Consider the following 26,998-nt stretch of genomic DNA (forward strand, 5'->3'; position numbering starts at 1 on the left):
ATAATTCAGATCATTGGCTATTCTCACCCAAAATCAAATCCCCTTGAGGTACACATCGGACTTCCCCATCCTTCCGCATTATCCACCAAGCGCACCCAGGTCCTTGAGCAAAAGCAATCCCACGGATGGGTTTGCCTTTGCCCGAGGCAGGAATAACCCAAACTGTTTTCCCCAACATATTTTTTATGTGCACTACAGGGACTTTATTCCCATCTACAGTACGTAAAAGTTCTGACTGGGCAGGGCCTGCTTGATTGGCAGATCCCCTCGTGTTGACTAACCAGGTGACCTTTGCTAAATGCGTATCCCAATGTTTGAATGTCCCACCACCCATTGCTCTCAGTGTAGTCTTTAACAGTCCATTGTATCGTTCAATTTTCCCAGAGGCTGGTGCATGATAGGGGATGTGATACACCCACTCAATGCCGTGCTCTTTGGCCCAGGTGTCTATGAGGTTGTTTCGGAAATGAGTCCCGTTGTCTGACTCAATTCTTTCTGGGGTGCCATGTCGCCATAGGACTTGCTTTTCAAGGCCCAGGATAGTGTTCCGGGCAGTGGCATGGGGCACGGGATATGTTTCCAGCCATCCGGTGGTTGCCTCCACCATTGTAAGCACGTGGCGCTTGCCTTGGCGGGTTTGTGGGAGTGTGATACAATCAATCTGCCAGGCCTCCCCATATTTATATTTCAACCATCGTCCTCCATGCCAGAGGGGCTTTAACCCCTTGGCTTGCTTGATTGCAGCGCATGTTTCGCATTCATGGATAACCTGCGCAATAGTGTCCATGGTCAAGTCCACCCCTCGATCACGAGCCCATCTATATGTTGCATCTCTTCCTTGGTGACCTGAGGTGTCATGGGCCCACTGAGCTATAACTAACTCACCCTTATGTTGCCAGTCCAGATCCACCTGAGCCACTTCAATCTAAGCAGCCTGATCCACCTGCTGGTTGTTTTGATGTTCTTCAGTGGCCCGACTCTTGGGTACGTGAGCATCTATGTGACGGACTTTTACAACCAGGTTCTCCACCCGGGCAGCAATATCTTGCCACAATGCGGCAGCCCAGATGGGTTTGCCTCTGCGCTGCCAGTTGCTCTGCTTCCATTGCTGCAACCACCCCCACAGGGCATTTGCCACCATCCATGACTCAGTACAGAGAGAGCGCACTGGCCGCTTTTTGTCGGTCAGCAATGTCTAAAGCCAGCTGGATGGCCTTTATTTCTGCAAATTGGCTCGATTCACCTTCTCCTTCAGCAGTTTCTACAACTTGTCGCATAGGACTCCATACAGCAGCTTTCCACCTCCGATGCTTTCCCACAAGACGACAGGACCCATCAGTGTGAACAGGGCATATTGCTTCTCATTTTCTGGGAGTTCATTATACATTGGGGCCTCCTCAGCATGTGTCATCTCCTCCTCTGGCAATATTCCAAAATCTTGCCCTCTGGCCAATCCATGATCACTTCCAGGATTCCTGGGCGACTGGGGTTTCCTATTCGAGCCCGTTGTGTGATCAGTGCGACCCACTTACTCCACGTAGCATCAGTTGCATGATGTGTACAGGGGACCCTCCCTCTGAACATCCAGCCTAGCACCGGCAGTTGGGGTGCCAGGAGGAGCTGTGCTTCAGTGCCGATCACTTCCGAAGCAGCTCGAACCCCTTCATATGCTGCCAATTTCTCTTTTTCAGTTGGAGTACAGCGGGCCTCGGATCCTCTGTATCCCCGACTCCAAAACCCTAGGGGTCGACCTCGAGTCTCCCCTGGTGCTTTCTGCCAGAGGCTCCAGGTAGGGCCATTCTCCCCGGCTGCGGTGTAGAGCACATTTTTTACATCTTGCCCTGCCCGGACTGGCCCCAGGGCTACTGCATGAACTATCTCCTCTTTAATTTGTTCAAAAGCTTGTCGTTGCTCAGGGCCCCATTTGAAATCGTTCTTCTTCCGGGTCACTTGATAGAGAGGGTTTACAATCAGACTGTAATTTGGAATGTGCATTCTTCAAAACCCCACGACGCCTAAGAAAGCTTGTGTTTCCTTTTTGCTGGTTGGTGGAGACATGGCTGTTATTTTGTTGATCACGTCCATTGGGATCTGACGACGTCCATCTTGCCATTTTATTCCTAAAAACTGGATCTCCTGTGCAGGTCCCTTGACCTTACTTTGTTTTATGGCAAAACCGGCCTTCAGCAGGATTTGGACTATTTCCTTCCCTTTCTCAAAAACTTCTCCTGCTGTGTTGCCCCACACGATGATGTCATCAATGGATTGCAGGTGTTCCGGAGCCTCACCCTGTTCTAGTGCAGTCTGGATTAGTCCATGGCAAATGGTAGGGCTGTGTTTCCACCCCTGGGGCAGTTGGTTCCAGGTGTACTGGACGCCCCTCCAAGTGAAAGCAAACTGTGGCCTGCACTCTGCTGCCAAAGGGATTGAGAAGAACGCATTAGCAATATCAACTGTGGCATACCACTTGGCTGCCTTTGATTCCAATTCGTATTGAAGTTCTAGCATGTCCGGCACAGCAGCACTCAGCGGTGGCGTGACTTCATTTAGGCCACGATAGTCTACTGTCAGTCTCCATTCTCCATTAGACTTTCGCACTGGCCATATGGGACTGTTAAAGGGTGAGCGAGTCTTGCTGATCACTCCTTGGCTCTCCAGTCGACGAATCAGCTCATGGATGGGAATCACGGAGTCTCGGTGTGATATTGCCGCTGGTGCACCGTGGTGGTAGCGATCGGCACCTGTTGGTCTTCGACCTTCAGCAACCCCACAACAGAGGGGTCCTCCGAGAGACCAGGCAAGGTGGACAGCTGTTTAATTTCCTCCATCTCCAAGGCAGCTATACCAAAAGCCCACCGGTACCCTTTTGGGTCCTTGAAATACCCTCTCCTGAGGTAGTCTATGCCAAGGATGCACGGAGCCTCTGGGCCAGTCACAATGGGGTGCTTCTGCCACCCATTCCCAGTTAGACTCACTTCGGCTTCCAATACAGTTAGCTGTTGGGAACCCCCCGTCACCCCAGAAATACAGATGGGTTCTGCCCCTATATAGCTTGATGGCATTAGGGTACACTGTGCACTGGTGTCCACTAGAGCCTTATACTCCTGTGGGTCCGATGTGCCAGGCCACCGAATCCACACAGTCCAGTAAACCCGGTTGTCCCTTTCCTCCCCCTGGCTGGAGGCAGGGCCCCTCTAATCCTCATCACAGTATTCGTTTCTCTTTTCTTGTAAATACGAGTCCGAAGTTTCTTCATTAAGATCAGAAGTCAGATCAGCCCTTCTACTCTGTCTGGGGAACTGCCCGCTGGAAACTGGAGCAGCAATTGTCCTGGAAGAACCCCTTTCTGTGATTGTTTTCCCTTGCAACTCACGTCCCCGTGCCCCTAGGGCTGCAGTAGGTTTTCCATCCCACTTCCTCATGTCCTCTCCGTGGTCACGCAGGTAAAACCATAGGGTGCCCTGTGGTGTGTACCCTTTATACCTTCTCTCTCGAGCAAAAGAATGCTGACTCCTAATAGCCGGGATACTGGTCCGTACAGGTGAGGAGTAGGACCTATCCTCTTTGAATTTCTGGAACTCCCGGGAGAGTTTCTCCACAGCTGAGATGAAGGAAGATGAGAGACTTTCTTCGTATTGCCGGAGTTGACCAGCCAATTCATCCACCGTTTGTTCCTCTCCATCTTTCCAGGTTATCACTGCCAATGAATTGGCATATGACGATGGTGAGCTCCTTATAAACTTCCGCCACATGGGTCGCATGCACTTGACTTCGTCTGGATCTTTGGATAGCTGTTCATTGCTCACGTCACCATAAATTACCTCCAGCACAGCTAATTCTCTCAGGAACTGGATACCCTTCTCCATGGTGATCCACTTGCTTGGGCGACATATGACATCTTCCTTGAAGGGATACCTTTCCTTCACGCTTGACAAGAGTCGCCTCCAAAGGCTGAGGACTCGTGTCCCTTTTCCAATCGCTTCGTCAATGCCCCCTTCCCTAGAAAGGGATCCCAGCTGCTTGGCTTCCCTACCCTCTAATTCCAGGCTACTGGCCCCATTATCCCAGCATCGGAGCAGCCAGGTGACAATATGCTCGCCTGGACGACGGCTGAAATCTTTTTGTATATCTCGCAGCTCACTCAGGGATAGAGATCGGGTGGTCACTGCCTCATTTATGAGTTCTTCCTCTTCTTCCTCCCCAATCAGTGGCCGGCTCTCCTCCTCCTGTTCTCGTGATGGCCCTTCTCTAGGGTCATCTGTCTCGTATACTTCTTCCTCCAGTTCCCTTTTAGAAGAAGCTTCTTCCTCCCTTACTAAACGAGCCGACTTCTGCTTCCAAGATTCCTTCCTGTGTACAGGGGCGACTGATACCGGCACAGGTTGGCTTTTTGGTTCAGCCACAGGGCGTGTTGCTGGGGCCTGAGTGGCCGCAGGGCCTGTCGCCGGGGTCTGAGTGGCTGCAGGGCCTGTTGCCGGGGTCTGAGTGGCCGCAGTGCTTGTTGCTGGGGTCGGAGTTGCCGCAGGGCCTGTTGCCAGAGTCTGAGTGGCTGCAGTGCCTGTCACCAGGGTCGGAGTGGCCGCAGGGCCTGTCGCCGGGGTTGGAGTGGCCGCAGGGACTGTCGTTTTACCGTCAGATCCAGAGACCTTCTCTTCCCTTTGAGGGTACTGAATGGTGTTGAACAGGGCTCGGTAGGCATGGGCCAGGCCCCAGCACGTTGCAGTGATCTGCATCTCTCTGGAGTTGCCAGGGTGACAGCATACTTTGTCCAAATGTTCTACTAACTTTTCCGGATTCTGCACTTGCTCAGGGGTGAAGTTCCAAAACACTGGGGGTGCCCATTGGCCTAGGTGCTTGCCCATCTTATCCCACACACCCTGCCACTCGTAAGTATCCAGCCTTGGGGCAGATCTCTGGATGATATTCTTAAATTGCTTACTAACTTTAGAGAAAACCGAAACAATATTCCCAAGAAGTACCAATAGAAGTATCTTAACTGCCCAAGGATGTTCAAGATACTGAAAAGTTACTGTAATGAAGGAGGGAACATCATAGAAGAAGGTAGTGACACTGCCATTCTGTATTTCCTCCATAAAAAAACCTCTCAGAGGAAGGGCTATAATTGCTAATTGTCTCCACGAAGTGGTACCCGAAGTGCAGTAATGGCTTCAGTACAAAGCTCAAATACCAGATTAAGCTCCAGGCCAGTGTTTTAATAGCAAACCTCCCAGGCAAAACATCACTAATCACTGCAGAGCACAGCAAACTGCAAAAACGAACACTTCTCTTCAACATGTACAGCAAAAAAAAGAGCATGATGCAGATCAGATAAACTAATATCAACAAGAGATGAATCAATATTGTGACCCGCAACTGTTAACAGATATAAATTCCTTAATGCGCTCTGGTTAATCTGTTATTATCTCAAACCCTTCATGCCCCACGTTGGGCGCCAAAATGGACTGTTGTGGTTTAACCTCAGTCGGCAACTGAGCACCACACAGCCGCTCGCTCACTCCCTCCCACCCCAGTGGGATGGGGGAGAGAATCAGAAGTGAAAAAGTGAGAAAACTCATGGGTTGAGATAAAAACAGTTTAATAATTGAAATAAAATAAAATAGTAATAATAATAAGAAGAATATACAAAGCAAGTGATGCACAATGCAATTGCTCACCACCTGCTGACCGATGCCCAGCCAGTCCCCAAGCAGCGGTCCCCCAGGCCAGCTTTCACCCAGTTTATGTACTGAGCATGACGTCACATGGTATGGAATATCCCTTTGGCCAGTTTGGGTCAGCTGTCCTGGCTGTGCCCCCTCCCAGCTTGTTGTGCACCTGCAGCCTTCTCAGTCAGTAGAGCATGGGAAGCTGAAAAGTCCTTGACTAGTGTAAGCACTACTTAGCAACAACTAAAACATCGGTGTGTTATCAACATTGTTCTCACCCTAAATCCAAAACACAGTACTATACCAGCTACTAGGAAGAAAATTAACTCTATCCCAGCCGAAACTAGGACAGTTATCGCCGTGAGCTGCAGTGGAGAGGTGGCACTCCTGAGGCTGTCAGGCTGTTGCGAGAGCCGGTAAATTGTGCACCACCCCTGTCAGTGAGGCGTGATTAAAGACCTGTTCCTGCCCAGTGCTTGGTGTCAGAGCTGCAGCCCAGGCAGCCGGCTGGGATTTGGGGCTGAGCTGTTTCCAGTTCATGGATCACCAGAGCAGATTTGCAGCAAATAGGTGGGAGGCTTGGGCTGCTGGTGGGTGATTTTGCTGTAGAACTGCAGTAAAAGCGGAAAGGTTTCTTCCTTCTTATATGTGGGGGTGTGCTGACCTTAGTGGCCAATTCCTGCATGGTACATATAGGCAGGTGAAAGAAGGTGACCAAGGCCAAGGCAGAAGTGTGTTGGGCTTTTTTTCACCTAGATGATCTGTTCGTGTCCCAGTTGTTGTCAGCAAGTGCTCCAGGTACACACACAGCTCATGTCCAGTGTGAGTGCAGCGCATGGGGCTCCCCCGAAGTGGTGAGCTCTGCTGCAGCCCAGTGCTGGGAATGGGATGCGCCTCCTTACTGGAATTTATGGGTAGGAGAATGTGTTGTGCATTGAGTTCTCACACCCTTGGAGCAAGGAGGAAGGAGGCGAGATGGCAAAAACTCTGCCCTACACCTGGGTTGCCTGTGAGTAATGAGACTAACGTTGCTTGATAAGCAGTTTTCTCCTGCCAAGCTGCACCCTGCAATGCTGAGGTGTGTGGGAAGCACCTATCCCTACCTCTCCAGGCCAAGCAGGAGGGGGACCCCTGTTACTGTAGGGGCAGGCATGTTCTGGCACCTGCATCTCCCTCGCCTTGCTTCTCTAAGGAGCGCAGTCACCAGCCTGCAGTATCCCTGCTCCCCTCCTTGCATGAGACTGTGGAGTCAGCCACACTCTCCTTCTCACACTGACTCATCTCTGATCAAAGAGAAGTCATCTCCTAGAAGACAGTCCCCAAGAAAGAGCTTGCTTCTTCCTCATTAGCACCTCTTATCTCTTACTACCTGTGAAGTTTTGGGACAGCCCATTAGTTTTTACCACTGTTGCTGAGAGGGGCAGATCCTGGGAGGGAGATACAGCAAAGGGGTGCTTGCTGCAGAGATGCAAGGCCATGTGAGCTTGGGGTGGGGGGAAGGTGCTGAATAACTGTTTTGGGGAGGAAGATACAAATGTTTATGTTGGGAACAGATATATAAATAGGAGTGTTTCTGAGGGAGCCCCTTGTCTGATGCATTACTTTGTTTTTTAACAAAACAGCCCCCTGACTCCATCTGCTCTGGCGTGCATGTCTGGTACACAAGGGAGGCATTGCTGTCAGTGAATTGATTAATGCCAGTGTCCTGTGGCAGGGACAGGGATGAAGGGAAGCACTCAGCCTGCCAGCATTTATACCTCCTGGTGTCAGCATTGGCAATGCTTGTGGAGGACTGGGGAGGGCACCGAAATAGTTTCCATTCTCCTCTCTGCTGTGGGAATGAGTCTCCTGGGTAACAAACACTCCTTGTTCTGCACAGAGCTCCGCAGCTGAGACTGTCTCCTTCCTCACTGCTGCTCCTCGACTGTCCCAGCTGAACGGGCCGGAGACATCTGCTTGAGCCTGCCTTAATTAACGCTGACAATACAATGGGACTGGCCGTATGGGGGTCTGGGGGCTGCACTCTAATGGGAGTATGTTGTTGCGACTGCTAATAGTCTCATTTACTGCAGCTCAGGTGGAACAGAGCCCGCCAGGACTAGCTTTCTGCTTGCTGTAATGGCCAGGCATGGAGGTACATCCCTTGCTCCTGCATCGTCCCTGGGGCTTATCCCTGCTGCTTGAATGGGACAAGGTTGTAGTGTGGGTCCCAAGCATCCAAGGAAAAGCAAGCAGTGGGCTGAGGAGTGTGAAGTACCACAGACGGGGCATGTGCATCGGCCTCTCAGGAAGGACCTGCAGAGCTTGAGCTTTGGGATGGGCTGATGGATCGTTTCCAATGTTTCGGAGGTGAGTAGCAGAGATGCGTCTGCGATGCTGGCTCCAGTACGTTGTGAATGGGCTGCACAGCCCGCAGCCAGCCCAAGGCCCTTTCTCTTTTCTTGCTGTAAGGGTCTCTCTGCGCTGGGGGGAGTCCTGGACTCCTGCCTCTGGAGCCCTTGGTAGCTCTTGGTAGGAGCTACCCACCAGTCACTGGGTTTTCAGTCAGAAATCTGATTTGAACGTTACCCGAAGAGATATTTTAAAGGTTTCTAGTGGTCTGGGATCCGAGACAATTGGCAGCTACTTCCAGTAATGAGTCTAACATTTTTCTGTCACAGCTTTTTATGTTGGCCTCTCCAGAGGCAGAAGCTTCTGCAAAGTGTTGTATTGTCCAGGCTGTTGTATTTGTTTTATTTGGTTGCTGCTTTGAATGCATCATGGCATAGAGCAAAAAGTAGTCAGGCATGTGACGGTTCTTCATTTCTTTGAACTGTGTGTCTGTGTGACATTTCTACATGTTCTCTGACTTGCCCGCTCCCCACGGAGCCTCAGTTTAGGAGATGGGGTTTGGTTCAGGCTTGTAGGGATTGCCAGCATAGATCTTTTTCCAATGTGGACACTCCGTTTTCCAAGCTCTGCTTAGCTCAGAGCAGGGTGGTGGCTGTAGGAGTAGTGATGGCACCTCAGCCCTCCGAGTGGGGTTAGATGGCAAAGTGCAATAATGTGAATGGTCCCTCCCCTGGCACAGCCTGGAGCACAGCTGAGTTTCTGGGATGTGTGGTCATGCCCAGACTGTGACAGAAAAACAAAAGTAGCCACACATGTCCCTTGGCAAAGCTACTTGTGCCCTGTCAGGAACTGCACTGACTTGCCTATGGAGCAGGTTGCAGCTGCCTCTGGTGAAAAGGGGGTGATGGAAAAATTCTTTCACATGGCCCCAGGACAGCAAGAGAGCCTGGGCTTTTGCAGGTGGTGATCCCTTGTTTCAGGAAGGAAGATCTGCCATGGGTTGCTTTGCAGAGATGCCCAGGTTACAGGCAGCACTTTAATCACAAGCTGTAGTTAATAGTTTCTGGGATCTTGATTTGAAATTCTCTGTGACAGCATGGACTTCAGACATCCTATCCCTGCTAGGTGTGTTCAGCACTGGGGGAAGTGCTGGTGGTTGCATCTCACTCCGGGGGTGGCTGCATTTCAGGGATGCTGTGTAGATTCTGTTGGTGAAAGCTCTTTAGGACAAGGCACTACAGAAATGTAAAAGAAGCTTCAAGAAGCTTCTTGTAGTCTTCCTGATCTCTTAGTAATAAGTCCTCCCATCCTCCTCCTCCTGTGCATTGCTTTGCAGACTAGGATTTTATCTCCAAGGGCTCTGGCTGCCATTATCAACTGTAGGAACATAGCACTCCAGTTACTTTTGCTTTCCTTTGTAAAGCCAGAAGAGATCAGACAGCTTGCAACCACGCAGCATCTGAAACAAAAGCTCATCACAGAATAAGATGCTGCAGCTCTATTTTATGGCATAGGCTTTAGTCTTTATATTTCTCCTCATGCTACCTTCCTGATTTCCCAATTCCTGTAAGAATCAATCCTCCATCTTCCAGCTCGACTTGTTCTCTCCCCTCCTCTCCTTCTCTGCTCCCTCCCATCCCCTGCCTTGTCTGAGGTCCCGCAGGGACTGATTGCAAGCTGGAGCGGCAATGCTGTGGGCATGTTTGCTCCTTCACACGCAGCAACGTCACAACAACAGCAGCAGCAGCAGCAGGAGCATTGGAGATATGATTCCACAGACCCTCTGCATTGCCAGAGATGCAGCTGTGAAAAAAATAAAAAAATAAAAAATTGATTCTGTGTTTCCCATAGCATCCTGGTGAGAGAGCATGGAGCCCGCTGGAATCTGAGTGCTCAGCAGTGCCGGAGCAGAGCGTGTTCAGTGAGAGGAGACAAGGAACAGAGGATCTGTGGAAAGGTGAGATGGAGAAATGATCGGGGTGGGCGTTAGTCATACTGATCGTTTTCAGGCCATTCATTGTCCTGCAAAGTGGCTGGTTTGTTTTTGTAGAGATTGCCAGCTACCCAACGAAGCTTAAAGATTTTAGGATTGCTTTGTCTCTTCAGAGGTTGCGTTGCTTTGGAGCTGCTGTGATTATAATTGATGGAAGAGAGTGAGGAGGCTGGTATTGCTGCGCAGAATGAGTGTTTGTCCATTGTAGCTATGAAATAGCGGTTGTCATGTCTGGGGCTGGTTGTGCAGAGGCGAGCTGTGCTTCGCCCTGACAATGCAGTCACACAGCTCTCCATTGTGTCTTCCATAACAGCCGAGCCCACACGGATTGTTTTGGTCCCACGAGCTACCATGCTCTCTGTGCATCCCTGGCAGTGATGCTGCTGTGCAGCTCAAAAGCTGTTTTGACAGACAGCACTTCCATGAAAAGCCAGAAACAAAGGACACAGAGGAAAGGCTGCTGTCAGTGTGGCTTGTAGCTTTTTTTTTCTTTTTTATTATTTATTTATTTATTTATTTATTTATTTAAAATACTGGTAAAACAATTGCTCAAAAGGTGTTAGGATAAAATAGCGTGGCAGGTAAAACCCTGCTCTTCTGCTAAGAGACACATTGGGCTCTGTGCAGGCTGGAGTCCTTTGTGTTGCCCAGGGCGTGTCTGTGCTGGCTATGTAAATTAATGCTTTCTCCCTGCCTCTTTTTCACAGATCAGATGAGAAAGGTTATCTAGGAATGGAGGAATTACTACTTTTAATTACTGAGATGAGTGGTCCAGGCTGGGTACCAGTTACTAGAGCTTATTTACATGGTCTTTTTATAGCCAAATCCCTCTTTTCCCTCCCCACCTTCCTTCTTCCCTCCCCCACCCTCTGCACAAATCCTTCCATCAAATTGCATCTGCAAACGCAAAGGGAGAAGGGCTTGAACAAAGAGAAAGATATATGTGGGATAGGGATATAGATGCCAGAGAGGTAATGTTCAGGATGGCAGTCAGTGAGAACAATAAGGCAAAGGTATAAAAGAATGAGATTTTGGTATGTGTGATACAGTGATGTGGCTGTAGGGGAATGTACACATGGGAATGTAGTAACAAAAGGAGATAATCAAATAGCAGATGCAATTTTGGGGGGTTATGGAAAATGCTGAGCATGTGAGGTTGCAATTGCAGGTGTTTGGGGGGAATGTGGTGTTAATGGGAGTTATATTAGCATTGCCTGTTGAGGAACAGATCATACAGGGACTGGATTGATGGGTGTTGTAAAGGTGTATGGAGTATGGGGGAAATAGAGATCTGCTTTTTTACCTCCAGACATCTAGAGCCTTGTATACTGGTGTTGCTAATGAGCGAGCTTGGCAGGTCTAACCTATTCACAAAAGCTTTCTGCAATTTGCCAATGACCCAAGAATAATTCAGATAAAGCATCTTTAGACCTGTCAGGAGCAACAGGATGGTAGGAAAAATGTAGATAAAATGGTAAATGTTTGGCAGAGCTGTAGAGGAACCTTGGAGCAGAAGAGGCAGGTGTGAAGGGCATTGAAGAGCTAGAGGAACAGGGGGTTGTGGGTCAGAGACCAGCAGTAGAGGGCACAGGGGAGGAAAATCAGGGTTGACATTGTCAGGGAATGTAAATGTATCGTTTGTACTGTCATTCTCCAGCCTTTCACTGTGTTCCCTGGGATGGTCAGTGCTGTGTGCAGCCCCAAGAGGTATGTGGAGGTGGGAGTGATCCTCAACACAGCCTTTTCTGCAGCAGTTTTCTGAAGGAACCATTTTGCTGCTGCAGATTCTCAGACGGTTGCTCCTTCTCCATCCCTGTGCAGTGGCAAGGCTCTCCGACCTTTACACCTGGTGAAGAAGATAAACCCAGAGTTTCAGTGCAGGGTGCCGGGTGGGAAGGACAGGGCTTCTAGCAAAACCACAGATCAGAGTGCATTCTGCTTGCAGCTCTGTGACAATGTCCTGGAATCACCATAGGGCTTCCTGAACTGCAGCTCCTTCTCATCCCTATCTCGCCCTGAGACCTGTGAACCCTCTCTGTGTCTCCAGGTCTCTGTCCCATTCAGCCCAATGAGAGCAGGGAGCAGGATATGCTCCTGTAGGTGTGAGAAGAGGGGACTGTACAGTGAGACACATGCTACCAGACTGCATTTTGTGGTGCTGCTGCAGAACAGGCTCCTGCAGGAGGTTGGTGGGGGGTAACAACAACACGTGTGCGTTTGTAGGTGCATCATGGGCTGGAGGACAGGACATGCAACAGTACATATCTATGCAGCGTACACATACTTGTATCGGGGTGTGAAAGAAAAATTGCATATAGTTTGTGTGTACAATGCTTGCCTAAAGGAATAAAAAGAAGGTGATGCAGCCTGCTTCGTTGCATGGGATGGGAACACTCCCCAGGACATACAGGCTGTGCCTAGCTAGTAGGTGCCACTCTTACAAGAGCATCTGTTAAGCAGTGAGAGTGCACAGATAATCTTTGCCCTGAGATGCTTAAAAGATGGCAAGAGCTTCTGGCAACTGGAGCTGACCGAAATGATTCACAGGAAGGAGGTAAAATTGCTGCCATGTGTCGTCTTTGCTGCATTGATGCAGAATGCTGTGGGGATAAAGTGCAGCTGGATCTCTGGATCCAAGGGACCCTGGACCTGCATTGCAGAAAGTGCAGGTGGCCCAGGAGAATATGCCATTGACTCGGAAATGGCCTGCCCATGGCTCCATTACCACCCCTCAGGTGTCTGAGGCTGTAATAGCAAACAAAAAACCGAGTTCTCTGTCCCAGAGATCTTATTTTCTTCCAGTCTGATGCTCCTGGTGAGTCAAGATCTCACTCTGGTATTATTCCTGATAGCCAGACAGTAACCCACTTGTAGCAACCCCATGTTGTGTTTTGCCCTATTTTTCGTTTATTTCCCAGTCACCTTATTCTTTTCCAGTGTTTTGTATTGTATGTAGTATTAAGGGCAGGTCAATAGATCTAATGTGGGTCACTTCCCTTCCTTTTTCAGAACAGGTACAGGTTTATCTTTATTATTTGGCAGCCACACGGCTTCCCCTCCTTCCTCTCTTTTTCCTCATGGATATTTTTATCAAAAGCCCTTTTGCCAGCTGCGATCATGTGACTATTCTTTCATTGTTCTGGGGTCAATAATATCTTGTCCCTCTGACTTGAATGCATTCACCTTCTTGAATTTGTTTCCACTTCAAATGCTCATTTCCTTTTCTGCACCCTCTTTCCCCTGTATTGTCTAACCTGTCATCGCCGCAGCTTCCATATTCTTCTTCTTGCCGAAACAGCATCAAAGATGCTGTTTCTACTTCCCTCTAATATCCTTCTTGGTGTGGTTATTCATTGAGGTTGGTCAGGAGCCCTGCTCTTCTAATTTCCTCACCTTGCCTGGTGATTCCAGATTTTTTTCTTACTTATGATGTACATTCAAAGTCTTTTCTGCAGTACTTCTCCAAGCTCTTTGTTCTTGTTGGCTTTATAACTGTTTTCCCTGATTTGCCAGAGATCTGCTCTTTAAAAATTAAAAAGGTTTCATTACAGAGCTGTTTGTTTGCTTTTTGCCCTTCTGTTTTATATAAACTGGGTCAGCTTGAGATATTCAGTCCAAAGCCACTTCTATATCATAGATACTGGGCAATAACTCATCTCAGTAGGCACGGTTCTGATAGATCTGAGCACTGGTTAAACCCAAGAAAAGCAAACAAAAAGTGAGAGATGCGGAGATCTGTGCGGCTGGGTGAGACATGGAGGTTTGGAGATGGAGGTGCCTCCCTGTCAACTGTGGAATCGCAGGACAGTACTGAACGAGAAGATTTTGTCCCAGTGTTTGTGGAAGCCATTAAAATCCAACCAGTAGTGGGAAAGCTCACTTGTCTGCTACCTTTGCTACTTTGTGTGAAGAGTCCTGATGTGGATAAAGTGCTTCTAGCAGTCCAGTCTGTAAGTCCAAAAGAGCCAGAAGCTTACCCCATTCCAGAGTTATGCAAAAGGCTGCAGGATAAGGCTTGAAGGAGCTGAGGGAGCTTGGCTGGCAGGGGGTGAAATCCATAGCAATGATCAATGACAGCTGTGTTGGTAACTAGCCTTAGCAGGGATTTGTCATGTTATCTGCTGAGCAGGTTCCCTGCATGCCCTAGCATTCATCTGAAAGTTAGTTACTCTCCAAAGAGAAAGTAACAGGCTGTCAAAATGGCTCTAGTCCCTGATTCTGCTCCAATTTTCTCTCTTGATGAAAATTATTTTAATGTTCATTTTCTGAAAGAAGTGGGTCAAAGCAGGGACATACCTGTTAAGATGAGTGCAAGAGCAGGTCTGTGCACAGTCTTCCTCTCCATCCAAACTCTTCCTCCACAGTTGTGTTGCAGCCTCAGGGATGTGTAGACAATGGGTTTTTTTCTATCCATCAGACACATGCAAATATTTCTTACTGGGCAAGGCTGCTGGTGGTTCTATCAGCAGATAGGGAAAAAAAGGACTGCAGTTGTTAACTCTTGTAAATGGGAGGCAGAGCCGCCCAGGTAGAGCTGTAATGTAGGTGAGTGGCCGTAATGTAAGTGACAGCAGCTTCTGGCTCAGGCTCACCCTCTGAGTTTGAACTGTTGAGAGAGAGACCGTGTGTTGGTGTTTGTGCAGTGCTGAGGGTGTGGGGCTGGCAGTACCATTGAGTGATAAATAATAAATATTTGAGTAATGGCAGCAATGCTTTGTACTGACACTTGGCAAGTGATGGGAAACTGGCACTGCCACCAAACCATCCCCCTCTCTGCTCCAGCACAAGATACTCTCTGGAAGCAGAGACCAAGTGTCACTGCCCTGTTGACATGCTTTTTGGGCCAGTGGCACAGGTATCTCAGAGTGATGAGAGCGAGCTAGCTATATCTGGTCCTAAGATATTGTTGGCCCACACAGTGTATCTTCCCTGGCTTTACCTAATTCATTCTAATGATCAATACCTGGAGTTGACACATCTGCCCTGGGGTTTGGCTTACTGTGGTTGCCCTCTCCTTCACCACTTGTTAGTATGTGAGTAGTTGTAGTCACTTCTAAGGGATTTCTTGCCTGACTGTGGCTTATCATGAGCTTGACCCTTCAGAAGAACAGCAAGTAGATTTCAGCATGCATCTGCACTTAGCCATTTTCTATTGGCAACAAACTGTTCTCTCTTGTCCACAGTCAGTGGCATCTAACTTAACCTACTGCTGAGATTTATCCTCCAGCTGCAGGTCATAGTGCTTGAAATCTCTGTTGAGGAGAGCATCTTCCTTACCCAGATGTCTCTTCCTGCCTTCAGCTCCATGTCATATGCTTCATTTTCATTTCTGCAGACACTTGCTATTTATAATTATTGTATTTATAAAGCACTCTGAAGGTGGTGACTACTTCTTATTACAGTAAGCCTGACAGCCTTTTCGTTCTCATGTGCTTCCCTTCCGTTTCCTCTTAGACTGGCTGTTCTTGGGAAGGACTGGGAGAGAGGAAAGGTGAGGCTGCATGGAGCACAGAAGGACCTCGGACATCCCTGGAGGTCTCTAGACCCTAGTACAGTAGGGCTTGCCAGTTCATGGCACAATAACAGAGGAGGAGAGGAGGAACTGCCAGAAACAGGTATGTCCCAGCACTGACAAGCACTGGGCATGAGGGTGGTTAACATACAAAGGTGGCAACACTCTAGTCACATGTCATTGTTTATGTTTGACCATATCTTGTTGAGACATTGATAGTAGTCATTGATCCATTGGGGTTTATATTCTCTGTGCTTCTGTTGGTGACTTTGCACAAGCTTTAGAGATCCCAAGGAATGTCTCCATCTCCGTACCTCTGACCTCTCAGGCTTTGTGCTGCTGACATGATTTAGTATTGTAGGGTGGAAAAACACCCCAAACTGAAGCAATGCATTTGTATTTGTCTTGGAGGCACTGAGGGGTGATTCCCCTCTGTACCAGAGTATGTTCCACAGCCAGTATTTTCATCTACTACCTTGTTGTCTGCTTTCCCCTTGGCACAAGTTGAAGTTGAAAAGAAAAACCACAACAACCTCTTGGCCTGCCCATCAAAACAAAAGGAGAATCTTCTTTCATGGAGGCAAGCTACCAGACCTCACTGATTTAATGAGGCAAATTCACCAGGGAAAATATCCTTCCACCCAGACCTTAGTCAGACATTGAGGACCCTCTTATCTCTTGGGGGACCACAAAGAGAATTTGCATGGGGACAGGGAAAACCTCCCCACACCCCTACCCCAAGAATTTGTGCAACTTGAGGGAGCAAAACCCCCAAAACCCACACTCTACAGACAGCGAAAAGAAACTCCTCTCCTCAGTGAACAGATATGTAAGAAAAATCCCCTGGTTTCTTCTAGGCTAGTCTTGTTGCAAACCTTGAGTTTTTGAGCTTGATGCTATTTAACATAGCAGTAAATAGTGTAAATAGTGTAAATAGTAAATGTGTGTAACAGTGTAACAAAGGATAGTCACAAAAGTACATTTTGTCAGGTTCCAAATCATTAAACTGATTAAATTATTAAATTGATTCCAACTCATTAAACTGATGTCATTAAACTGTAAAAAGTACCTGGATGTCACCCTGGTCATAAGGAACTTTACTTGGTGAACATCTACATATGAATGTTAGGGTACATAAGAAATGGAATGGAAAATTATGGTACAGAGTCTTCTAATGTTGATACAGAAAGCAGGGAACATCCTACTGTTGATTGGGAAACTGTGCAATTAGTGACCCCAGCTCAGAAGTATGACTGCAAAGTTGGAGGGAATTAAGAAACTGCCCAGGAAACTGCACAAAGTCCTGGAAAAATCTCACAAGAGGAGAGACTGAAGAAATGGGAATTATTTGTGTTAAATGGGAAACTGTAGGGTTCATGATATGAAATAATGAACGGTCTAGAGAAAGATGATAATGATTTATGTGCTGCCCTGCTTGTAACATGGAAGTATTCCAGGAAATTAAGGAGGATTATTTGAAACTGATAATAGGAATAATTTTCACATACCATGATTAATTAGTCCACGAATCTTGCTGTTAAACTTCAAAGCCCAGCAATATTCTCAAATGGCTTGGCATTTGTGTGAATAAGACTACCCAGTGTATTTATAGTACATGTTCAGAGCAGAAGTTGCAGAGTTTTGAAACCTCCTGGTTGAGTTGAGGCCCATCTCAGCGCAAGGGCTTAGGAGAGGCAAATTCTTCCTCACCACTTGTTGCAGGTACTTGTTCTTTTCTCTGAGACATCTGGTACAGAAAGAACACAACAGCTTCAAGAAAGAAGGTGTCCAAATGCAAGTGTGTCCTAGCTGGGAAGACCTGGGAGCCTACAGTCTTAAGGTATCTCCTCAGCCCTCTTGAACATCCTTGAAGTGATTAAAAGCAGAGTGGTCATCCCTCCGGTAGTCTTGGTGTGTCCCCTGGGACTCCGGCCTGCTCTTCCAGTACGGAGCCAAGGATCATCCCCATTTGACCTCTTTTTTTCTCCTGGTGAATAGGTGTATGCATCCTCTGCAGCCCAGCAAGACTTTCCTTGGCAGAAGACCTTGGTTAATCCAGGGTTATCAGATTTAGTTAGTTAGACCCTTAATGCTCTGTTGAGTCCAGTCATTCCAAGCCTAATTAGCACATGAGCTGTCTTGTGGAGCAATATCCTAAAATAAATATCTCATTCAGGGCTGATCACTGTCCTGGCTAGAGCTTTGCAAGTGGAGTTTGGGTTGGGTTGCTAGTCCCTGCAAGGGATAAGTTTCTCCTCTCAGAAGAAAAGTATGTGTAATCATTAGGAGTGCCTGGTCTGCTTCATAAGTATTTTATTAAGGTTCTGGCTTGCCTTTTGTTAGTTCTGTTGCATGGAAAATATTCTGTTATGTAAATTGATGCTGCAGTTTCATCCAGATCCTCTGAAGTTCTGCCTTGCTGCTGGCCATGCGAACATACGAGCCCACCCACACATCAGGACGACAGTTGGAGAGAGATTGGTGACAGGACCAAAGATCAGGGAATACTCTTGTATGTGAGCAGAATAAAAAGCTTTGGACTGCTCAGAGGGGTGGCAAATGTAACAGAAAAGATGATACTCTCCCTGCCCTAGCCCAAGGACAAGCAATGAAGTTAAATGCCAGTATGTTCAAAAGGACTGGCAGACAACTACTACTGTGGCTTGTAATTAGCTGTGGAACTCACTGGTTCAGGAAGTTACAAGCCCCAAAAGTTGCAAGAATTCAGAAAAAAAATTGGACACTATAAGGGATGTCAAGAATATATAGCATTATGGTTATATAGGCACCTAGCTTGCTATGGGAGGGTTGTGAAACCTGCTTCTAGATGTAAACCGTTCCCAAGTGGAGGAGGCTTCCTGTGACCAGGGGGGAGAATGGAGCAGCCGGTCACTCATTTGCCCACTTTGGGGTTATTGCACCTCATGCAGAGCATCTGAACTCTGCTGGCAAAGGTGAAGGATGGGGCTTCACCCATCTGATTCAGTCCACAGATGTCTGTGTTCCTGTGCTGAAATCAAAACTTCCCTGTAGCAGTTGATCCATGAAGACTAAATATGTTCATCTGTCTGTTACTTCTTTCTTCTCCTTCTATTTCTGAACTAGTGTCAACAGTTGCCCTAGATTTTGTCTTTCTTGAAAAAAGCATTCTTGATAGACTTGTTTTGGCCAGGGAGGTCATATCAAGACCTGCTGTGTAGTGCAAAAAGTGGTTTCTAATCTTGCGCTGTCTCGCTATGGTCCAAAGATTTGTTCCCAGTTCAGAAGCTTCTTGTCTCATCATCTTGGGAATCATTCTGCCTTTCTTTTGCCAAGCCTGAATTCTGCTGAAATGAGATTCAGACAGTATTTGGACTTGATTACAGGGGGTCTGTTTGTTCAGGGACTTGGCCATAAAAGGGTCAAGAAATGCACAGTCTTAACAGTAATCAGGCAAATTCCCTTTTCAAACCTGTGCGCTACAGGGTCTTTTCCTCCAGCTACCTTCTAGGGATTGCAAAATCCAGCCTGTGGACTAAAAGCAGTTGAGTATCAGCAGCAAAAGTATATGTGGTCCTGATGTCCTTCAGAGGGCAGGATAAATTTGATGCATTACTCTCATCAGATGCTGCCTTTATTGGGCTGTTACTCAGCCTTTTTGCTTTGTAGCATCCTATCATCCCTGAATCAGGGTGCTGCCAGTCTCCAGACCATTGAATTGCTTATTGCATATTCCTGCTCTGGAGAGACAGAAAATTTATTTCTGTGTATCCAGTTATTGCTTCTGGTCTTGTTAGAACTACCTAGAGCTGGGAAGGGTTAAAGTTTCCTGCAGTTTTAGCAGGAGTCAGCTGTTGGATGTAGCTGCTGTTTGAAAAACCATTTAGACATTCAGTGTGAAGAGGAACATCTAATAAAACCAGCCTGCTGCTGGGAAGTTTTCTGTTTGTGCTTGATTTTGGAGCTCCTGATCTGGTTGCACACAGTATGTATTAAATTCCATGTAGGATTGCATCATTTAAAAATAATAAAGCTCTGCAGAAGCAGGCATCTGGCTGTCTGGCAGAACTGATGCCCATCACTGCTAGGTAATGCCATACCTGCATTGCTTCTCCTATTCACTGGGATGTGGCTACCTAGTCCTGGTAGCAAACCACTGCTGTGTTCAAGTCTGAAAATAATCCTGCTAGGGCTTTTTGACATCTCTAGCTGCTTTATTTATGGTGACTTGTGGGGTGATACCTTAGTTATTTCAAGAACTTGGCCCTGCTGTGGTTTTACTTCACTCTCCCTTAGTCACCTTTGCTGCCTGTTCCGCTTTTGCTATGTCGCTACATGAGGTTGTATATCTGTAATCTGCCATCCCAGAAATGTTTGGTTTTCCACTTGATAGTGAGTGATTCCTACATATGTGGAGCTCTGGGTAACAGACAGTAAACATAATTTTACAGCCTCTTTAACTGAGTTATCTTAAGACTGAGTTCCTTATTTCTCGGGCTTTCTTCAGTGGTCACTGACGCTTTTGCCTTGCAGGGAGGGTTCAGGATTGTTTTGCAGCTGTGATTCCTGCAACGCATGGTTTGGACAGAAATGCAATGCCAGTTTTAATCTGGATAGAGAGGAAGCAATAGTGAAGATATGCAGCCATGGAGTGGCTGGAGTCTGTATGGATGTGCTGACCTGTACTGCAGTAAGACCTTATTCACTGTGAAGACCTTCTTTGTCCCTTTTAGGGCTTAGCTCATCTTTTCCCCAAGTCATGAAGGTGATAGGGGATCTAGAACTACTTGAGATGCAGCTGTCCTCATGTATTTTTTCTTTGTGCAGATGAAACTTGCTTCTGAAATTATCCTCCTATAAGCAGGGCCTCTCCTTTGCCATGGTCTGGGCAAGGCCAAGTTAGCTGAAGCCAGATTCCAGTAAATGTTAGGGAAGAAAGTCCTGAGGGCCCAGTGGAAGTAATTCATGATCTCTCATTGAGAGGCCTTTCCAAAATATAGTAATTCTAGGGATGATTCAGATCCCCAGCAACCCCTGAAATCTCCAGTGCTGTTGAGAATATCTCCATCCGTACAAAGCATCTGTGCCCTCTCCACCTCTTGCTATGATCTCAGGAGCCTTTGCCCCTGCAGCGCACACCTGAGCAAGAACAGCTGCTCATTCACCGTTGCGTGTAGCCATATAACAGACTTCGGGAGCAGATTTGCCATCTTGTATGCCTACAGGCACAGGTCAGAGAGCTGGCTTTGATCCACAAAGCTGCGCTGAGTTTGATGTCTGACTCCCTCAGCAGGACACTATTCCCTGCCCTGCTGTGGCTGTTGTGGTGGAGAGTTTTGAGCTCACAGCTCCCAAGCATAGAAGTTGGTGGGAAAACCTTCAGTCCACGCTTCTGCTGGCTTTGACTCTGGTTCACCCACAACTGCTGGCTGTATTTTTGTCACTATTCAACTGCAGCCTCTGGTTCCTAGGGTCCTCAGTTGGGCAGGTCTGTAAAAGGAGCATGTTCATGAGGCAGCCAGCTGATAGTCACAGCCCTGCTTCCCGGCTAAGCCCTGGCCAAAGCTGTGCAGCTAAGGAGAAGTTAAGCTTGGCATCTTAGCTACTGATTCTGCCCAGCTATTTTATTTGCTTATAAGATTTTTTTCCTCATCTGTGTGTGGGTTCTTGAGTACTCTGGGAATCGTGCAGCAGCCAGGCTCCAGCACCCAGATATATCCATGTTTCAGAAAGGAATTGTGTAATTTCTGCTCTTGTAAGATCTTCAATATGCTTTCAGAGTGCTCAGGCAGAAAGATGCTATAGAAGTGCATAGCCCTCCTCCTGCTGCTGCTACTAGAGTGTCTGTGATAAGAAAGGATTTACTGTGTCTGCAGTTTAATTCAGCAGCAATTTCAGTGTGATATTAACAGCTAGAAACATCAGAGTTTTTTTCTCCTCTGGATTTACATATGGTAATTAAGAGTATATGGGGTGGGGGGTGGGGCCTGGGGCAGAGGACAGGCTGTGGAGAGAAGGAGGAGCAGGTTCCAACCCAGATCACCTTGGCCGATGCCTGTGAGTCACGGCCTATAAGTGGCTCCTGTCACATGCCAGATGATGAGTCATGGAGCAAGAGAGCACTGAAATGGGAAAAACTGCTTCAGTCATTGTCTGGCTCCTGTGTTATCTGGTATAGATCTGCTGCTTGAGCTATTTCTGATGTCTTCTGTAACTCAAAGTGCCCAAAGCAGCTGGGGCTTCTTTTCCTCTGACCGGGAGGCAGTACCTGCCTCATGCTAGTTGTGTCATCGGCAGGAATACATGTACTGCTACTTATTTTCATCTCACTCAGCCTATCATCTCTGCTGGCAAGCTCCTCATCCCTGACCTGAGCAGCTCCTTGCTGTCATGTGCGCAAGGGCTGTGATTGATCATCACGTGCTGCAGTTTCCATTTTGAACACATCATAATCCTATATAGTTCTGGGATGTAATGATACATTAATAATGGGCTTAGCCAGGCTGTCCTGGAAACCGCTGGAAAAAGCTCTGGCCCAGGCAGCACCTCACTGTGGAAAGAAAAGGGAAGTGGTCTTTTCAGGAATCACTGTTTGCTCAGGACCACAAGAGGAACTAGCCTGAGCTGAGGCAGAAATTTAGGAAGTATTTAGTCTTTCTGTTTTGTGGCAGCCCCCTTTAAACACTGGGTGCTGGAATATTCACCCTGGGACCAGACAGACCACCCTCGCTATGCTCCCTGTTCCCCGAGGCAGGAAAGGAGAACTGGAGGTTTAGGATGAGTCAAACAACTAGTATTTCTTTTTACACCTTTTCTTTCATTAAACATGCTGGATGATTTACTAAAGCATTTAATGAAGGCATGAATTTGGCGGAGATGTATTAGCTGTTGAGAAATGAATGAATGTCCAAACAAATACCACTAGCTAGTCCCACCCTACAATAACTTACAGGCTTCCTGAGTCCTCACATCCATCCTCTTCTTACTCACCCAGATGGTTCAGTCCCGTCCCCAGGCCACTCATCCTGTGCCCCTCACCCCATCCTCTTAGCTCACGCTGTTCCCTGAATGCCCTCCAGCTTGCTGGAATTTTCCTGTTGAGTTTTTTTTAAACCATTCAGTACTTTCTGGCAGCTTTTGGAGTGGCAAAGCTGGGGTAGAGATGAACTGCATTACTGGGATCCTGGAAACTGGTGCTGGAACCAGTGAGCCCTGAGATCCCTCACGCTGCCTGTCCTGTTGAATGTCTGAAGAGTGGCTTTCAGTTTGGATTCTTCTCCCAGCCCTTTTGCCTGGAGGTAGACTTACAGGGAGTAAACTGAATGTATCTCTCCCCGTGGAGCAAAGAGGAGATGCCTGTATTGTGCCCATGTCTGCAAGCTCACACAAACTTGCTTTTTGCAGCATTTCTGCTCGTGCTTGTTTTGTAGAGCTGTGTTGGTTTCTTTAAGCATGTTAATGCAAATGCTCCATAGGAGTCAGGGATTTACATGGAACAACCCTCAAAGAACAAGCAGCTCCAATACAAAAGGATTTTTGCTGGTTCATCTATGAAACTGAATGCCCAGCTTTTAACTCTGTTTTTTCATCTTTCACCCCTGAGTGACTTGATGGATCTTGATCCATCTGAGGAAGATGATGATGACAGTGAAACCACAGCCATTCAGAAAGAGGCAGCAAGAATCCTCACAGTTAAAGGTTTACATTGGGCATTCAATTTCATAGATGAAGTGACTGAGATTTGTAGAAACAGTATTTTGTTCAGAAAAGCCACCCTCCAAAAAGCCAGCATTGCCTCCAGCTGGCAGTTCTGATGATCTTGCTCCTGCCTCTTCATTCTCCATGCTATATGTGCAATCTTTTTGTACTTAAATCACATTTATTTCTTAAATCTCTGCATGCCTCCCCCACTATTGCATTACATTTTATGAGGAAAGTTGTGTCGCTGTGTGTTGAACCCAGTCGCCCCACGTGTGCAGCTGAGAGCGCTGAGCAGAGCAGGGTATTAAGTAATCAGCGATGGACCTCCAAAAGCGTGGCCAGAGCGGTAACAGATAGCAGGGTATGCCTGGCATTATGTGACCGCCACACCTAACACATCAGCACTTGGGGGCAAGGCTGGTGTTTGCACCAGCCCCCTCTTAATTGAAGGAGAGCCTTGCAGGCCAGTTTGGAGCTGGCTCTGATAGCTTCTGCATCTTCTCAGCAGTGTTGCAGAGGTAGAAAGCTGTACTCCAGAAGCCATGGAGCTGCACCGACCACCCTTAAATCAGCACGTCCTCAGTCTTTGAGGGTAGGACAGAAGAGGGATTTGGGGGCCTCTATGTAATGCTCAGCAAGGACTTACAAGGCATGAGGTGCAGATCCTGAAAGGCTTGGCTCTGCAAGGTGCTGCATGCCCCTGTTATCTGCAGCATGCTGCCTCCTTTCTAAAGCACAGACATGGCTTGGCAGGCAGCTCTCAGATCAGTGCTGAACCATCCTTTGTTGTTCAGCACTCCTCTCCCACTACTTACCTAGAGCTTTGCTGCAGCTAAGGAGTTTTTGCCATGTGTATATATATGTACACATGGGAGTATAAGCATTGATAAGCAATTCCACACCACATCATAGGTGTCTCACAAAACGCCATCCTTCCCTGTTCTGTATTATCTTGACTGGAGTGAAGCATCCACGGATAATGAAATGTCTGTCCCTCACCTTCTCCAGGTAACCCTTAGCACCCCAAGAGCGAGCTGACTGAATAAACAATCCATATCTCCCATGTAGCAGCAGATGGTGTCAGTATGGAGAAGGTAAAGAATTTTGACATTTGCAATCAAAATGGCTGTTGTACTGATGTGTCTAGAGTCATTGTGCTCCCTGCGTGCCTCTCTGCTTTGCACTGCCACAACGCACTTTTCTGGGCAGGGATCATTGCTGGATGCTATGTTTGCTGATGTGTGTGTAGGACTGAGCAGGATTCAGCACACTGTGGGCTTGCGCTATTGCAAATGATAAATAAGAAGAATGAACTGATTTGGCAAAAAGTGTTCAGGTACAGACTGCCTATCCCCACATCTGGAAACTTCCCCTTGCAGAGGAGCATGAGGGCTTTACAAAGAGCTGATCAAAGCCAGCAGAATCTGAAACTACTCTGCTTGCTAGATTTTATGCCCCAGTGTCAATCCCAGCCTACCAGACCCTAAATAGAAGAGGGAGGATCCTTCTACAGTCTTCCAGAATCGGGGAGGGAGAGCCAAGGGACAGTATGGCCAGGGAGAGTGCTCTGGTGTTGGGAACTGAATAATCCCTGCACTGGCAGTGCCACTGCCTAACCTCCCTGCATCCCTGAGACAGGAGGAAGCCAGGAGAGGTGTCCCAAGGCAGAAAGAGGTATCTAAGGCAGAAAAAGTGTCGTGCATATCCCTAGGGAAGCTGTCAGAATGGCTCCTAGCAGGAGCTGGCTGACCTCAGAGCCTTGTACTGGGAGCAGGCTGTGGGTGCAGGCAGAGTAGGCATCCATCTGCTGCAGCATCTGTGATAGCCAGTGAATCACAGTCCACCTGGGGAGCCTGTGCTGCCACTGAAACCAAATAGCTGGGCAGAGTTGCATGTTGCAGCCAGAGCTTTGGAGAGACAGCTGGGAAATGGCTGTCAGCTCTCTGGACATTTTGCTGTCAAATGTCAAAGCATGCCTGTGCAAAGCTTGTCCTCCCACAGCAGCATCTGCACCAACGTGAAGTGCGTGTTGCTCAGCAGGGCTTGTCAGCAGATCGGTGTTGGTGCTGGAAGCTGGCTCCAAGCAGCCATTTCCCAGAGGCAGCGGAGACCCGGTGCTTCAGCAGTGAAGCATGCTGTCATCACGGTCTGTATCCTCAAAATGATGCTTTTCAAGTAGTTGTATTGTGGCAACACTCAAAATATAGCAAAGCCTTATGGAGAGACGTGATCTAAGTGTTAAAATCAGCTACAAAGGCAATAACAAGGGCAGGGGAAGTCTGAATGAGTAGATAGGCACTGGGGAACCAGGGCCAGGGGTTTTTTCCCATGGTGCTGGGGGGGGTGATAGGATAAATAGGAGCTCCTACTGCTACGTGTACCATCGATGGTGCACAAGGTTCAAAATGGGACATAAACACTGCCCCAGCTGCTGAACACCACTTTCAGCATGTGTATGTGCTAGGCACAGAGCCAGGAGCTGCTGTTACCCATGGTGGTTCTTGAACAATGTGATCTTGGGAATCCCTGATGTAAAAGATCTCCTAGGAACCGGGCTGAGGACAGACTCATTCCTTTCAACCTCTGCAGCAGAGGCTGTGGGAAAGGAGCCAGAGGCTTGTAAGACAGAGGAGTCACTGAAAGGGGAGTGAAGGGTGATATAGGCATTAGGGAGACTACAAGTTGGGGGGGAGTTTAGGGTCGCACGATAGTCCAGCTGGATGTGGTCCAAGTGGACCAGGTGACCTCTCTACTTCAGAGCCTAATCCTGGGTGAAACATCCCAGCAGAAGCAGGCATGAGGGTGTGTGTGCCCCCCATGTAGGTCTCATGATGATCTCTGGTAGAGTCTACCACAAGGCTTGTCTGCTCGCTAACACTGGTGTTAGCATTAACTTTTACATCATTGGGTGTTTACTGTAAACACCAGGTCCATTTCCATCTTTCTATTTTTCTCCTGCCAGCATCATCCTGTGTCTGTGAGAAGAACTATTATGCGTGGGGGGAAAGTACTACTTTTGATATTTTTTTTTTAGCATCTCTTAATTGCTATTCTTATGTCACGAAGCTGGAAGAACTGAAGTTCCTGATCGTTCTGTGAAACTGTCTCATTGCTTACACTGTTGTTCTGACTTCACTTATCCCACATTTCCTAATTTCCCTTCTGGGCTCCCATGTGTCTTTGCAGCTCTGCTCCAAATCCGTTATCATCCCACAGTCACAAATGCAGAAATAAGGTAGGCAAAGACTCAGATATTGTGAATGCTACTTTCTGGACTCTGAAGGTCAGTAGTGGCAGCAGACCAGGGGTCCTGGAGTCCAGAGCAGGATCACAGTATGCAGTGTCAGGGTGCTGTGAGCACTGAGGATGCCTGGATGAGATATGGGATGTGGATTGCTGACCAAGGGTGTTTGGGCCAGGGTTTTCAGAACGAGGGACTGATCTATGAGAGCCCTAGTTCATTTTTGAATCCCTCATGGATCAGCATTGTCTTTTATGGTTTCTCCCTCTCCTTGCTGCCTTAGCTGCCCTCCAATGCACTTCACTGCATTGGCTTCTCTGACGTGTAGAAGGGAAGGCAAGAGGGAAAACCCCGTCCAGACTGTCCTGGACGTGCTTGCAGGTTGGACCTCTGGGTTACATGGGAAAGGAGGAATGAACATGTTCTCTGCTCTCCCATATCAAATGCTGATGAACATCTTCCACTAGCTTTATGACAACCTGCTATTTACTAAACACTCAGGGAGTTGGGCTCTTAGTGCCTGTCCTGGTTTCGGTAGGGATAGAGTTAATTTCCTTTCTAGTAGCTGGTACAGG

At 47.7% G+C, this 26,998-nt stretch overlaps 1 protein-coding gene across 3 annotated transcripts in view; it reads left to right on the top strand.

Moving 5' to 3' along the window:
* Window positions 1–9,598: 9,598 nt before the first annotated feature.
* LOC143172026 (AP-4 complex accessory subunit RUSC2-like) overlaps window positions 9,599–26,998 on the top strand; it is a 43,429-nt gene continuing 26,029 nt past the window's right edge. For all 3 annotated transcript variants that reach the window (XM_076361238.1, XM_076361239.1, XM_076361241.1), the window contains exon 1: window positions 9,599–9,954. The gene's annotated coding sequence lies outside the window, so the exon portion shown is untranslated. The remainder of the gene's footprint in view (window positions 9,955–26,998) is intronic.

This window comes from Aptenodytes patagonicus, chromosome W (assembly GCF_965638725.1).
Source record: "Aptenodytes patagonicus chromosome W, bAptPat1.pri.cur, whole genome shotgun sequence".
In the NCBI taxonomy this organism is placed as follows: Eukaryota; Metazoa; Chordata; class Aves; order Sphenisciformes; family Spheniscidae; genus Aptenodytes; species Aptenodytes patagonicus.